The sequence below is a fragment of the Notolepis coatsorum genome (assembly GCF_963971535.1).
Source record: "Notolepis coatsorum genome assembly, chromosome: 1".
NCBI classification, from domain to species: domain Eukaryota; kingdom Metazoa; phylum Chordata; class Actinopteri; order Aulopiformes; family Paralepididae; genus Notolepis; species Notolepis coatsorum.
In genome coordinates, this window is record NC_140165.1 from 308387698 (window position 1) to 308402803 (window position 15106).

A 15106-nucleotide genomic window follows, 5' to 3' on the forward strand; every position below is an offset into this window, starting at 1 on the left:
AAAAACGGGTACAAACGACAGGCGAGAAGAGAGAGATCTGACGGTGAAGTAAACCGACATCACGGAGGATCGCTCTCGACTCTCACTCAGTGTCTAAACCTGCGTGTCCGTAACGAACGCACACGCGGGGGGGGGGGTCTATGTATAGCGTTAAGTATAGCCTACATAATACGCACCGCGAACTCCACGTTCCCGCGGTGATATAACATGGTTGTCTCCTCATGCATAACCCTCCACTGTATGTATCGATGAGCACATGAGTGCATATGGAGCCCACATGGGGGGTGGTGGGGGGCGGGGGGGGGGGGGGGGGGGGTGGGCATCTGCCACACATATATACACATACACACACACACGCGTGTTTGAACCCAAGCTCATCGCTATGGTTACGGGGCCCTTTTCTCCGCCTCCCGCTCATTGGCCGACGCGGGGTGCGGTGACCCGCGATTGACTGCCCTCCTGTGGTTTCCCATTGGCCGGGCGCCCCTATATTGCTGATGACACCGTGTGTGCCATCGCTGCAGTGGAGCCACGAGGCACAATGGAACGGGTCCATGCTGGGAACGGGAGAGAGAGAGTGTGGGACGACAACCAAGGACATTAGCGGGGTAGAAGTCAATCTGTGGCCAAATCACTTTTTAGTCAATATCTGAAATGAAGAGGGGGAAAAAAACAACAATAACATCCGTACTGTCTTTTACTACCATGCACTCTCCACTAATTAATCTCCCTTGCCTATATTACTACCTACTATGGTAAATGGTGCATTTATGGAGCGCCTTTATCCAAAGCTCTTTACAATTTTGTTCCTCACATTCACCCATTCACTCACTTATGAAATCTGGTATGTCATAAATGTATAGATGTAACACTACTGTCTATCTGTATGTCATGTATGTTATATATGTCCTGATGAATTGAAAATGGGGGACCCTGATGTAAACAAGACGAAAGTCTTTCTCTGGTCTGCATCCCCTTAACAATTGTGTGTATTGAGCTGTACTGTATTGTACCCATTCTGCAATCTGTTAATAAACTTTTCAATCAATCACACACCGACGGCGGAGGCAACCATGCAATGTGCCAACCTGCTCATCAGGAGCAGTTAGGGGTTAACTGTCTTGCTCAAGGACACTTCGACACGCTGCCCATTAGGAGCAGGGAATCGAACCGGGAACCTCCGGATTACCAGACAACTGCTCTACCTCCTGAGCCACTGTCGCCACTACCCACTACTATACTAATTATGTCTTTACTACTATGCACTCAAGACTGTAGCGCCCAAACTTCAACACTGTTTGACGAACATTGTTACTCAGCTGATAGATAGTTGTACCCTTCCTGCTGACCTGTTGTACAGAACTTGTAAGTTGCTTTGGATAAAAGCGTTCAGCTAAATGACTAGGTAAATGTAATTGTGTACAATAAGCTAAACAGATAGTGGTTATGTGTCTTTCAGGGCAATTCATTGTCCGTATCCAGAAGCAAATACAGTCATGAAGTATGAAGTACAGAAGTGAACCTTCAGGAAACCATTAGCTGGCTGTCATCATTCCTCAATTATCCCATGGCAAGGTATTTAGAATGCTGCCCATTGTGACCAGTAGAGGGCGTATGTGAGACTAGTTACAGTGTCATACAGTACATTTAGTTGGCTTCTAAATAAGGAAAGAGTAGTGTATCCACAAATCAAATGGCATTGACACACACACGCGCGCGCACGCACACACACACACGCACACGCACACGCACACACACGCACACGCACACACCTAAATCACCATTTCTGAAGTGTGGTGTTCCAGAAAGTGTTTTCACATGGTCTCTTTAAATGGAATTTGTGGACAGACCACATGGTTGAAGCCTGTCTGAGCGTATCATGTGGTAACAAAAGACGAGACCATTTCACGATATGAACAACCGCCATGTATGTTTCAAAACCCCTCCTAAATGCAACCCCCCCCTGATCCTAGAAGGTACAGTAGGCTACTTAAAGCTGCAATAAAAGAGTGCAGACTAAATTATTCAAATAGTATAATAAAATATAGAGAGCAACGGAAATGCAATTGTTCTGTAAACCCGTGTGTATGGAACCAATCTATATCCAGCATGAAGGCTGTTGGAGAAAGGTTTTGAATACATGTTTTGTATTCAAGAGCAAAGTAGAAGTATGCAGCTTTTAATTAACAATGAATTGAATATAGCCCATTTATTTAATTTCCTATACACAGCCACCGTGTCAATGGTAAATGGACTTTTATCCCAAGTGCTTTACAGGGTTATTCTTTGTGAGAATATTACGTTAAAAGTTAACGTTTATTGAATCACAGCAAATAACTAATTATTAATGCGTGAAAACGACCTTCAGAACAGACACACAGTAGTACTTGTAAAGTGAAATAGTCCTTTGTGAACAGTGTTTCATTTTATTTGGTGAACGTTTCAAACTCTTCACACTGTTCACAGTACAGATTCAGATTCAGATTCAGATCATTTTATTGTCACAGCTTTTTTATACATCAGAAAAATTTGCTTTGAGATGCTTGTTTTCCCCGGCTCCTCGACCGTAGTAGATTTGTAGACAACAATATACAACAATCTATACAAACTATCCTATTATGTGACGGATCATACTGGGTCTGCGTTGTGTTTGATGTTTACCAGCCCGCACTGCCACAGTCACTCGTCAACACACCTGTTTCCGTGACTGTGGACATTCCCACGGGCTTCCCCGTTACACTCACCTCCCTAAACTCACGCCCCTCAGGACATCCGGGTCACGGCACCACTGTGACGGATCATACTGGGTCTGCGTTGTGTTTGATGTTAAATGTTAATGTCCCGAGGGGGAGTCGAACAGGGGGCTCCCGCGTCCGCGGGCGACGACACAGGCCGCTGCACTAAGAAGTGAATTCACTCTTAACTACCGTACCTATGCGTCTGTTAACCCTGTTATGAGGAAGTGAGTTTAACTTACCAGCCCGTAATGCCACAGTCACTTGTCAACACCCCTGTTTCTGTGACTGTGGACATACCCACGGGCTTCCCCGTTACATATACACAAGGTAAAAAATAAATGAATACAGTTCTACAGTGTAAGTAGCAGCAGTGTGTGTGTGTGCATGTGCATGTGCGTGTGCGCATGTGTGTGTGTGTGCGTGTGTGTGTGTAATAAGTGTGCTTGTGTGGTGTGTAAATCACTGAATGTGCTTTTGTGTGTAGCTCATGTGATAATTGTTCTTTTGGATGTGGACGGAATGAGCTCAAACAGTTTGTGGTTTGGGTGGCTGGGGTCTTTCAGGAACATCTTGCTACAACCACATTCTACTATAGCTGTTAAGTAAAAACAAAAGTGTACTTAATTATAGTTATCGAAAGTACACTTTGTATACTTTAGTATACCTTTTATGTATTCAGACAGTATGTAGTCAAGTTGTGCTAAATTGAAAGCACTTGAGTATTTGTTAAAGGTTGTACTTAAAATGTACTTTGTAAAGAGTAAATTGGTCACTATTCTTGAACCACTTATAGCACAGAGTCTGGTCTCTTGTGAAAGGAAACCTTGTGACCTTTCAGTCTGATCCTCTAACCTTTGGGCCACCGCTCCCTCCACTGCCATACCTGAAGAAAACATGTATTGGAGGAGTTAGCCATAAAAATGTGTAAATATAGTGAACTTGTATTCAGAGATTGTAATATCCCTTTGTAGCTGTTATGAATCTTGTTAGTATGCTGTGAATGTGTGTGTGTGTGTGTGTGAGTGTGTGTGTGTGTGTATTTAAAATATTCCGCCGTTGACTAAAAACACACCTCTTCAAACAATATCTGAAATAATATCTGAAGGAAAAATAAATACTAACCCTATAACCTTTTTACTATTATGTACCCCTAATACTATGCTACTATTCTATACCTATCTTGCTAGTGTCTATACTACTATGCACTCAGAGTGTAACACGCAAGCTCGTTATTATTTGACGAACAATGCCACTGACCCTTAGCTGCCAGAGATGTACCGCTCCTGGTGACATGATGTTCACAATCTGTAACATGTAAAGCGTCAGCTAAATGACTAAATTGTAAATTATTAATGTGTGTGTGTGTGTGTGTGTGTGTGTGTGTGTGTGTGTGTGTGTGTGTGTGTGTGTCAGGAGCAGTTTGGTGAGCGGACAGCATGTGAAAAAACACTACGCTGCATCAGCAGACCCTGGGAGTTGGATCCGTCTCATAAAACTCCTAATCGGGATATTTTTCAACAACGGAGTCTTTACAACTGAGAGCCGCCGTGGAAAGCCCTTCGCTCTCCCCCTTCTTCCCGGTGGCAGTAACGCCGGCTCTAGCCTCTGGTTGGATCGAGGCCCAGTTGCGTTTTCTTCGGAACACAGTGCAGCCCTCGCTGACGTCAACGAGACAACAACAGCGGAGGAAGGTGAGCCGAGACAAGCTGTCATATCTGTGGCAGCACAGACAATCTGATGCAATTAAAATCATTCTGAATAACAGTGAATTCCCCGACCCCCCCTCCTTGCACTGATAATTGTGAGCTGGTGCAGTCACATTATCAGAATAAATGTTGTGGGCAAACGCTCATTACTGACCCACTTCCATCACCACCATGGTGCTCGGATATACAGCCCTGGGAGCCGACCTATCTCCCCGCTGTTACACGTTTTACGCAAGCTGAGGTAGAGACTGTATTACGCACGCTCCCCAATAACAGTGCATCTGGCGTGGACGGTGTCGCCTATGAACAGCTCAGAGCTACGCAGCCCGACATTTTAACATCCATATTTAACATCTGCTTGGTGAACAGGAGTGTCCCTGATTCATGGAGGGCGCTCTCATCTATAGGATCCCCAAAAAAGGCAATATCCCCGACGATCCGTCAACCTGGAGAGACATTTCCCTTTTACCCACCATCTATAAAGTGTTCATGAAATGCGTTCTTGCCCGAATCCTCCCGTGGTTTGTGGATGAAAACATATTATCTCCCAAGCAAAAGGCCTACGTCAATGGACTGAGTTGAGACTGCAGGGGAAGATTGCGTGTCTCCCTGCTGCGGACCATTCTGTCTCTCACTCTGTGTTCAAAAATGTTGCCATAGAATAGATGAGTGCATTGTTATCTTTACTCTGAAAGCGAGATTACAGGTCTTACCATCTAAACTGAATCTCTCCATCTGGTTTCCAGGCAGTCATGCTCCTCACTGTATTCATCATGACAATAACCAAATAGGTGAAACCATGTCCCACATCTTAAATGGTTGCCATGTATACAGGGGCCTCTACATAAGTAGGCATGACAGAATAGTAGATTTGATAGCGAAAGATATCTCTTTTATTTTTAGGTCCTCCATCACGCTGTTTAAGCATTCTACTGTGAAGCCAAGCATGTTCAACCTGTGTATGATGATTCCGTGTTCTCTAATATTACAGCTAACACCCCTGATGTATTTGTGGTAAATGAACACCTTAGGGAGGTGTCCATTCTTGAGGTTGGCTGTACTTTTGACTACAGCTTAGAAGAAGCCTTCCTAACCAAAATGCTGAAATACCAACAGCTACAGCAGACCATTTCACAGCTAGGCTACAGTTGTAAACTCTTAGTTTTTATCTTTGGCAGCCTAGGGCATGTGCACAAGTTGGTTGTGAGGGGCCTACAATTAGCCGGTCTCCCCAAAAGGAAGGCCAAGCAGTTAGCCAGGTACTGCTCAGTATCAGCAATTATAGGAAGCCGCTCAATTTGGAGGAGACGTTGTTACCTTTTCCCATGATTCTGCCGTCCATGCACCTTGTACTTGACTGTTCTTTCATAATGTGTGTGTGTGTGTGTGTGTGTGTGTGTGTGTGTGTGTGTGTGTGTGTGTGTGTGTGTGTGTGTGTGTGTGTGTGTGTGTGTGTGTGTGTGTGCGTGTGTGTGTGTGTGTGCGCATGTGTGTGTGAGTGTGCGCATGTGTGTGTGTGTGTGTGTGTGCGTGTGTGTGTATGCGTGTGTAGATGACGTGTAGTCTTCATAAAAAAACAATACATTTTGGAGCAACATTCATATAAATAGAATGCTGTTTAATTTAGTATGAATAGAAACTAAATCATTTAAATAGTATGAACAAATATAGACAGCAACGGGTATAATGTAATTGTTCAGTAAACCCAATGTATGGAACCAATCTATATCCAGCATGAAGGCTGTTCAAAAATTAAGTTTGAAATAAATGTTTTGTATTCAAGAGCAAAGTGTACAGCTTTTAACAATAACAGCAATGAATTGAATATAGCCCATTCCTATAAACTGACATCCAGACAGACACACTGTGTAGCTTCTCTCACCAGCACAGCCACCTTGTAAATGGTAATGGGCTGCATTTATATAACAGCTTCTATACAAAGCGCTTTACAAGTTATGCCTCACATTAACCCGTTCATGCTGCAGGGAGGAGCCAGAATCAAACCTGGAAACATCCGATTACCAGACGACCGTTCTACCTCCTGATCCGCTGCCGCCCCACTCACTGCTGTTCTCCCCTCACTGTGACATCCCCCCTCCAGTTCTGGTGTGTATCTGGTGTGGATCTGGTGTGGATCTGGTGTGGATCTGGTGTGATTCTGGTGTGTATCTGGTGTGGATCTGGTGTGATTTTGGTGTGGATCTGGTGTGATTCTGGTGTGTATCTGGTGTGGATCTGGTGTGGATCTGGTGTGATTTTGGTGTGGATCTGGTGTGATTCTGGTGTGTATCTGGTGTGGATCTGGTGTGGATCTGGTGTTATTCTGGTGTGGATCTGGTGTGGATCTGGTGTGATTCTGGTGTGGATCTGGTGTGGATCTGGTGTGGATCTGGTGTGATTCTGGTGTGTATCTGGTGTGATTCTGGTGTGTATCTGGTGTGGATCTGGTGTGTATCTGGTGTGATTCTGGTGTGTATCTGGTGTGATTCTGGTGTGGATCTGGTGTGTATCTGGTGTGATTCTGGTGTGTATCTGGTGTGTATCTGGTGTGTATCTGGTGTGGATCTGGTGTGGATCTGGTGTGGATCTGGTGTGTATCTGATGTGGATCTGGTATGGATCTGGTGTGTATCTGGTGTGGATCTGGTGTGGATCTGGTGTGTATCTGGTATGGATCTGGTGTGTATCTGGTGTGTATCTGGTGTGTATCTGGTGTGGATCTGGTGTGATTCTGGTGTGTATCTGGTGTGATTCTGGTGTGGATCATGTGTGATTCTGGTGTGTATCTGGTGTGATTCTGGTGTGTATCTGGTGTGATTCTGGTGTGTATCTGGTGTGTATCTGGTGTGTATCTGGTGTGTATCTGGTGTGGATCTGGTGTGTATCTGGTGTGGATCTGGTGTGGATCTATTGTGGATCTGGTGTGGATCTGGTGTGGATCTGGTGTGGATCTGGTGTGGATTTGGTATGGATCTGGTGTGAATCTGGTGTGGATCTGATGTGGATCTGATGTGGATCTGGTGTGGATCTGGTGTGGATCTGGTGTGGATCTGGTGTTATTCTGGTGTGGACTGACCTTTAGATTAATCTGTCCAGTTTAGTTAGGATGTCTATTTTCTCCCATGTCTGCTTTTATGCAGCACTACAAACATGGGAACTCTCTAACCCCTGTCCCAACCCCCCCCCCCATCTCTCTGAGTGCTTGTCTCGTAGTGCTGACCAAGGTGGTGGATGTCTCGGGGTCTTGGCCAAGATTGCAGTGACTGCTCTACGTGCACCACCGAGGCCATGGATCAGCTCCTTACTGTCTTCTGTCCGTGGTCTGTCAACATGGTTTGTGGTCTGTCAACGTGGTTTCATTGCTGGGTTAAGTACTTCTATTCCATTCACATAATATGCTTACTTCATATATCTATTCTATTCACATATATGCTTACCACTTGTATCTATTGCTATGTCCGCCCACTACAATCACGCGGGCTGTCTAACGCCTGTCCCGTCTCCCTGTCTCCCTGTGAGTGGCAGTCCCGGAGTGTTGACCGGAGTGTCGGACGTCCCGTGATGAAGACCGGGAGGATGCGACCCTCTCTGCGTGCCCTCCTGTCTCCCTGTCTCCGGCTGTCTCGGAGCGATGACCGGAGTGTTGAACGTCCCGTGATTAAGACGGGGAGGACGCGACCCTCTTTGCGCCGCCCCTGTGGCTCAAATAGATTCGCTATCAGCTCTATCTTTAATCTTTCAAAATGTTCAGTTGCTATCGCTATCAGCTCTATCTTTAATTTTTCAAAATGTTCAGTTGCTATTGCATGCACTCATCTGTGTTTCACTACACACATGAGTGCATGCTTACCAACTGTCAGTCTGCAACACTACTATCACCGACATCTAAGAAGGGAGATCCCCCCTTGAATGGCCCTTCTAAGGTGTCTCTCCTCCACACTGCCTGTGGTGCATTTTGTCCTATTGTTAGGTTTTAGTGAGTTTTTCCTTACCTTTGCGTGGGGTATGTCTGGGAGTGTTTGCATTCATTAATTTATTTTGCATTTATTTTAAATTTGTTGGACCTTATGGTGTTCTTGTTTTGTTCTTGACTTATTGTTATGTTTCTTCTTGACTTGTTTAAAGAAGACGTGTCCGGCCCATGGGGACATTAACGTGTGTTGTCGGGCCTTACAAATACATTTGATTTGATTTGGATCTGGTGTGGATCTGGTGTGGATCTGGTGTGGATCTGGTGTGTATCTGGTGTGGATCTGGTATGGATCTGGTGTGGATCTAGTGTGTATCTGGTGTGGATCTGGTGTGGATCTGGTGTGGATCTGGTGTGGATCTGGTGTGTATCTGGTGTGTATCTGATGTGGATCTGGTGTGTATCTGATGTGGATCTGGTGTGGATCTGGTGTGGATCTGGTGTGGATCTGGTGTGTATCTGGTGTGTATCTGGTGTGGATCTGGTGTGGATCTCAACAAACCCAACAAACCCAACAAAGGGATATAGATCTTTTCTAACCTGATGACACACGTTCTAAATAGGTGCCTTTGTATTTCCTGTTGCAATGCTTGTGAATACCGTTGCTGAGAGGAAATAGACAGGGGGCAAAGCTGTTCCCCTAGCAACGGAATAGCAACAGAACTCTGCTGAAAAGGTCTATATTTAATGTAACCCAGCGGGCAGATACACATAAAGATGATGGGGGGGGGGGGGGGGGGGGGGTGAGCTCACTGACTGAAGGCTTATGAAGACATAATTACATAAATACAGATTGACCAATGAGCACAGGCTCGGGGAACAGGGGGACAGACATGAATACAAGAGGGGGTGATGACTTGATATTGAAGTGGTGGCACACAGGGGGATTGGACTGCAGGTGACGACACACACACAAGGACATCTACAAGACCCCTCCGCTCTACATCTTTTAACTACACACCCTCAAGACCCCTCCGCTCTGCATCTTCTAACTACACACCCTCAAGACCCCTCCGCTCTGCATCTTCTAACTACACACCCTCAAGACCCCTCCGCTCTGCATCTTCTAACTACACACCATCAAGACCCCTCCGCTCTGCATCTTCTAACTACACACCCTCAAGACCCCTCTGCTCTACATCTTCTAACTACACACCCTCAAGACCCCTCTGCTCTACATCTTCTAACTACACACCACTCAAGACCCCTCCGCTCTACATCTTCGAACTACACACCCTCAATACCCCTCCGCTCTGCATCTTCTAACTACACACCCTCAATACCCCTCCGCTCTGCATCTTCTAACTACACACCCTCAAGACCCCTCCGCTCTACATCTTCTAACTACACACCCTCAAGACCCCTATGCTCTGCATCTTATAACTACACACCCTCAAGACCCCTCCGCTCTACATCTTCTAACTACACACCCTCAAGACCCCTCCGCTCTGCATCTTCTAACTACACACCCTCAAGACCCCTACGCTCTGCATCTTCTAACAACACACCCTCAAGACCCCTACACTCTACATCTTCAAACTACACACCCTCAAGACCCCTAGGCTCGGCTCTGCATCTTCTAACTACACCCTCAAGACCCCTACGCTCTGCATCTTCTAACTACACACCCTCAAGACCCCTACGCTCTGCATCTTCTAACTACACACCCTCAAGACCCCTCCGCTCTACATCTTCTAACTACACACCCTCAAGACCCCTCCGCTCTACATCTTATAACTACACACCACTCAAGACCCCTCCGCTCTACATCTTCTAACTATACACCACTCAAGACCCCTCCGCTCTACATCTTCAAACTACACACCCTCAAGACCCCTCCGCTCTGCATCTTCTAACTACACATCCTCAAGACCCCTACGCTCTGCATCTTCTAACAACACACCCTCAAGACCCCTACACTCTACATCTTCGAACTACACACCCTCAAGACCCTTACGCTCGGCTCTGCATCTTCTAACTACACCCTCAAGACCCCTACGCTCTGCATCTTCTAACTACACACCCTCAAGACCCCTACGCTCTGCATCTTCTAACTACACACCCTCAAGAACCCTCCGCTCTACATCTTCTAACTACACACCCTCAAGACCCCTCCGCTCTACATCTTCTAACTACACACCCTCAAGAACCCTCCGCTCTGCATCTTCTAACTACACCACTCAAGATCCCTCCGCTCTACATCTTCTAACTACACACCCTCAAAACCCTTACGTTCTGCATCTTCTAACTACACCACTCAAGATCCCTCCGCTCTACATCTTCTAACTACACACCCTCAAGACCCCTCCGCTCTACATCTTCTAACTACACACCCTCAAGACCCCTACGCTCTGCATCTTCTAACTACACATATTCTAACTCTACATATGGCCAAAACAGAATACATCATCTTTGGTTCCCAACCCAGGCTGCGGAAGCTGGTCTCGCCCAGCATAAATCTCGAGGGACAGCTTTTTGCAGCAAAAAAGTGTATAAGCTATCTAGGTTTCCACCTAGATAGCAGCCTGAGCGGGGAATCCATGGCTCTCAAAACTATGAGCAAGGTGAATGGCAGAACTAAATTTCTGACCAGGAAAGCACATTTACTAGACCCTGAAAGTCTTCGCATTCTGGCAAATTCTCTTGTTTCTTGTTGCTTCGACTATGCTATCTGTTCTTGGTACGGAGGTCTGACCAAAGTTTTAAAAGATAAGTTACAGGTTTCCCAGAACAAACTCATCCGATTAACTCTTTTATTAACATTTATAATAATAGGGCCCCCGTCAGGATGGAGGTAGGTGAGTTCCAATTGTGGTATGCAATCACAGAGACGGAGATGGTGTACTCTTAAGCAGGTTCGTTTTAATAGTAAAGAACACAAAGAGTAATACTAGGATACAATGCCAAGTGGCAGGAAAAAGAGGGGATAAGAATAATGGAGCTTAGTGGTGGTCCAGAACTGGAACCGCCCACGTTATCTCCGAACGCTATAATGAAGACCTGACGGAGATCAAGCAGAAGATAGGAAGGTTAAATAGACACCACATTCTAACATTCCACACACACCCCTGTGACATCCAATCAGGAACCATACCCTAATTGACAGCACTAAGTGACAGGGGAGACAGGTGACAGTAGCCAAGTGACAGATGACAGAATGGTGGGTGGTTCCAGACAGCAGTCAGCAACCAGAACGTAACAGGCCCCCTCTTATCTTACAAATAATTTTCAGTGGAACAGGGACATGCATACCCATAACACCAGAGCCAGCATTGCTGACCTGCGTATTCTGGAAGCACCGATGGAGGGCCCGTCCGAGGACGACCTAGATAGATCCTACACACCCTCAAGACCCTCCACTCTACATCTTCTAACAACACACCCTCAAGACTTCTCCTCTCTGGCGGCTAAGTGGCGCAGTGGGCAAGGCGCTCGCCACTAGTGCAGGAGATGCTGCGTTCGAGTTCAGCTCTCTGCATTGCTACCAGCTTGGCTGGTCGTTCATACTAACACAATTGGCAGTGTTAGGGGTGGGAAGCCGGTGGGTGGGGATCGGACGTTGTGGACAGCGACTCCTACAGGTCGGTTGGTGCGCCTGCGCAGTAGAATCAGGAAGCGACGGGGGCGGCGTGTCCTTCCCACGCAGACCCTCGCCGCTGAGAGATTGCGCTGTGCAGGTGAAAAGATGCGACGGCTGCCTCCTCGTGTACCGGAGGGGACACGTGATGCAAGGCTTCGTCCACATTGCAGCCGGCCAGTGAGAGGCATGGTCAACAGTGTTCGAGACAGGGGAGGGTAGAATTGGACAATACAAAATTGGGATGTGAGAAAAATAGAAAATGGGAGAAAAAGTAGATACAAAAAAAAAATACTCCTCCGCTCTACATCTTCTAACTACTGTACACAACCTTAAGATCCCTCCGCTCTACATCTTCTGGCCGCCTCAGACCCACTCCTATCCGAGGGGAGAGAGAGAGGGGGAGGCAGGAGGGTGAGGGGAGAGGGGGAGACACGAGGGAGAGGGTGAGACACAAGGGAGAGGGGGAGGGGAGAGGGGGAGGGGGGAGACACGAGGGAGAGGGGAAGACATGAGGGAGAGGGGGAGGCACGAGGGAGAGGGTGATGGTGAGGGGAGAGGGAGAGGGGGAGGCAGGAGGGAGAGGGTGAGGGGAGAGGGAGAGGGGGAGACAGGAGGGAGAGGGGGAGACAGGAGGGAGAGGGGGAGACAGGAGGGAGAGGGGGAGACAGGGTTAGTAGAGGAGCTGGACGTCACGGCCATGACCCCCCCCACCCCGCCCCACTGAACCCATCAGGTCAACTAATTACTCTCCTCAAAGCTGCTTAACGAACCCTCTAATTACAAAGCCACCAAACTCACACCCGGAAGGCAGAGCTAATTCGCCTGTCGATGCTGATCTCAGGCCAGTTTGGCGAGGCTCATGTTTCAAGGGGAGATGAAGCGTTAAACAATATGAGCCTAGTTTGTTTGTTGTGTACCTTGGGTAAGACATGGTCCTATAATCAAATGCTTATTTGTCTGAAAACTCAAATGTAATTTCCCCGTTTTTGTTAAGGGGCGCCGCCATTTTAGATTTTGCTGGATGGTGACGTCACGGTGATGGTTTGGGCTCCGGTTTACAGTGCTGGTTAGATAGCTACGTAAATTTGGAGTGTCGTGAAAGTCAGTCAGTAAATTGTCAACCAAATGTAACGTTACCTACAGAAAAAAAATATATTATATAATTATACTTGTAGTTGTATTATCTGCGAGACACCCCCCCCCCCCACACCCACAGTCAGAGCGATAGTTCAACTTGACTAACAGGGTGAAGTAGGTATCAGTTTCCTTTTTCCCCTCCCTCAATGATATTATGTTATTTATGTACGTTATCGTTATGTAAACGAATGCACATATGGATTGTTTCCTGCAACGTTTCTGAATGAATTGAAGCATTAATAAATAAGCAGATAATTATGTCCATAACATTTGTGATTTTAATTAGCATAGCCTAAATAAATATGAATTCAAGAATGAAATACTGAATTAAAACCATCTCTGTGACGTCAGCAACAAAATGGCGGCGCACATGTTGATTTATGCTACATAAATGGACATAACAAATAGTTTTTTTTCTTAGAAACGCCTTATTTTTATAACGTGATTTTTTTCTGTGGTTTATCTGAATACTAATTTGATGCTATGACTATGTTTATATCGCTATGCTTCATCTCCCCTTTCAAGGGATGATTTCAGATGTGACAGGGAGAGAGAGCCTACTCCCCCAGACCCCCATCTCAACCAATCCCGGCCCCTGCTCATCTCAATCAAATAAAGATAGCAAAAAATTAAAGCTATGGGATTCCATCATCGGCTCAGAATGAAAGATCCACTGGACTCACTTCAGCAAATAAAATCTACTAAAACTTATTTTGGAGTCACTTGGAATTGTTCCTCAGAACATCACTGGCAGCGCAAATAGATTATTTCATGGAAATGTCATCTCTTTATTTACTTTATTTATTGTTTTTATTGCACAATCGAAGCGGACATGGCCAACCGCATTTCACTGTATGCCCTGGTATTATGTATGGGATGAATACAACTCTTGAATCTTGAATCTCTTCAAATGAATATGCAGGCCATGAATAGCTGCAATCCTTTTAGCGATAGGCCACTCCCATTGCCACATCCCCTTTTAACCAATTGGCATGAACACACACACACACACACACACACACACACACACACACACACACACACACACACACATACACACAAGCCCAATTTCAGCCTCCTAGGACGAAACCTGTGGCTGCTAGTGACCAACCAACCAACTGACCGACAGAGTGGTCACAGCTTAAAACTAATTGTTTGACAAAATCATTTATGACATTTTATGTCATAAAGACAATTCATAAACTATTTTATTGTGACCTACAGGGATGTTTTGAGGAAGTGAAAATAAACAAAGTGAAAAGTAAAAATAACTTCTCTGTTAATTAAGAGAAGATAAGATCTCTGCTGCGGCTACTTGTAGGCTGTAAAAAAAGATCTGCGAGGGGTTGAACAGAAGAGTATAAACACTGACGCCCATCGTAAAATTATTCAGTTCCACGTCCAGAATAAACATTCTTTCGCATTATTCTTTCACTTCACGGAACACACGTAAAACATCAACTTTCACCAGTTACCGGGTTATAGATTGTGTGTGTGTGTTTTGCTGCGTTGTTTTTTTAGGTCAATATAAGATATATACGCTCCCCTCTCTCACCCCCTCTCTCTGACCTCACCCCCTCTCTCACCCCTCTCCTGAGCTCACTCCCCCTCTCACCCCCTCTCTCCGAGCTTACCCCCTCTCTGAGCTCACCCCCTCTCCCCTCTCTCACCCCCTCTCTCCGAGCTCACCCCCTCTCTCTGAGCTCACCCCCTCTCCCCTCTCTCACCCCCTCTATCCGAGCCCACCCTCTCTCTCTGAGCTCACCACCTCTCCCCTCTCTCACCCTCTCTCTCTCCGAGCCCACCCTCTCTCTCTGAGCTCACCACCTCTCCCCTCTCTCACCCTCTCTCTCTCTGAGCTCACCCTCTCTCTCTCCGAGCTCACCCCCTCTCTCTGAGCTCACCCCCTCTCCCCTCTCTCACCCCCTCTATCCGAGCCCACCCTCTCTCTCTGAGCTCACCACCTCTCCCCTCTC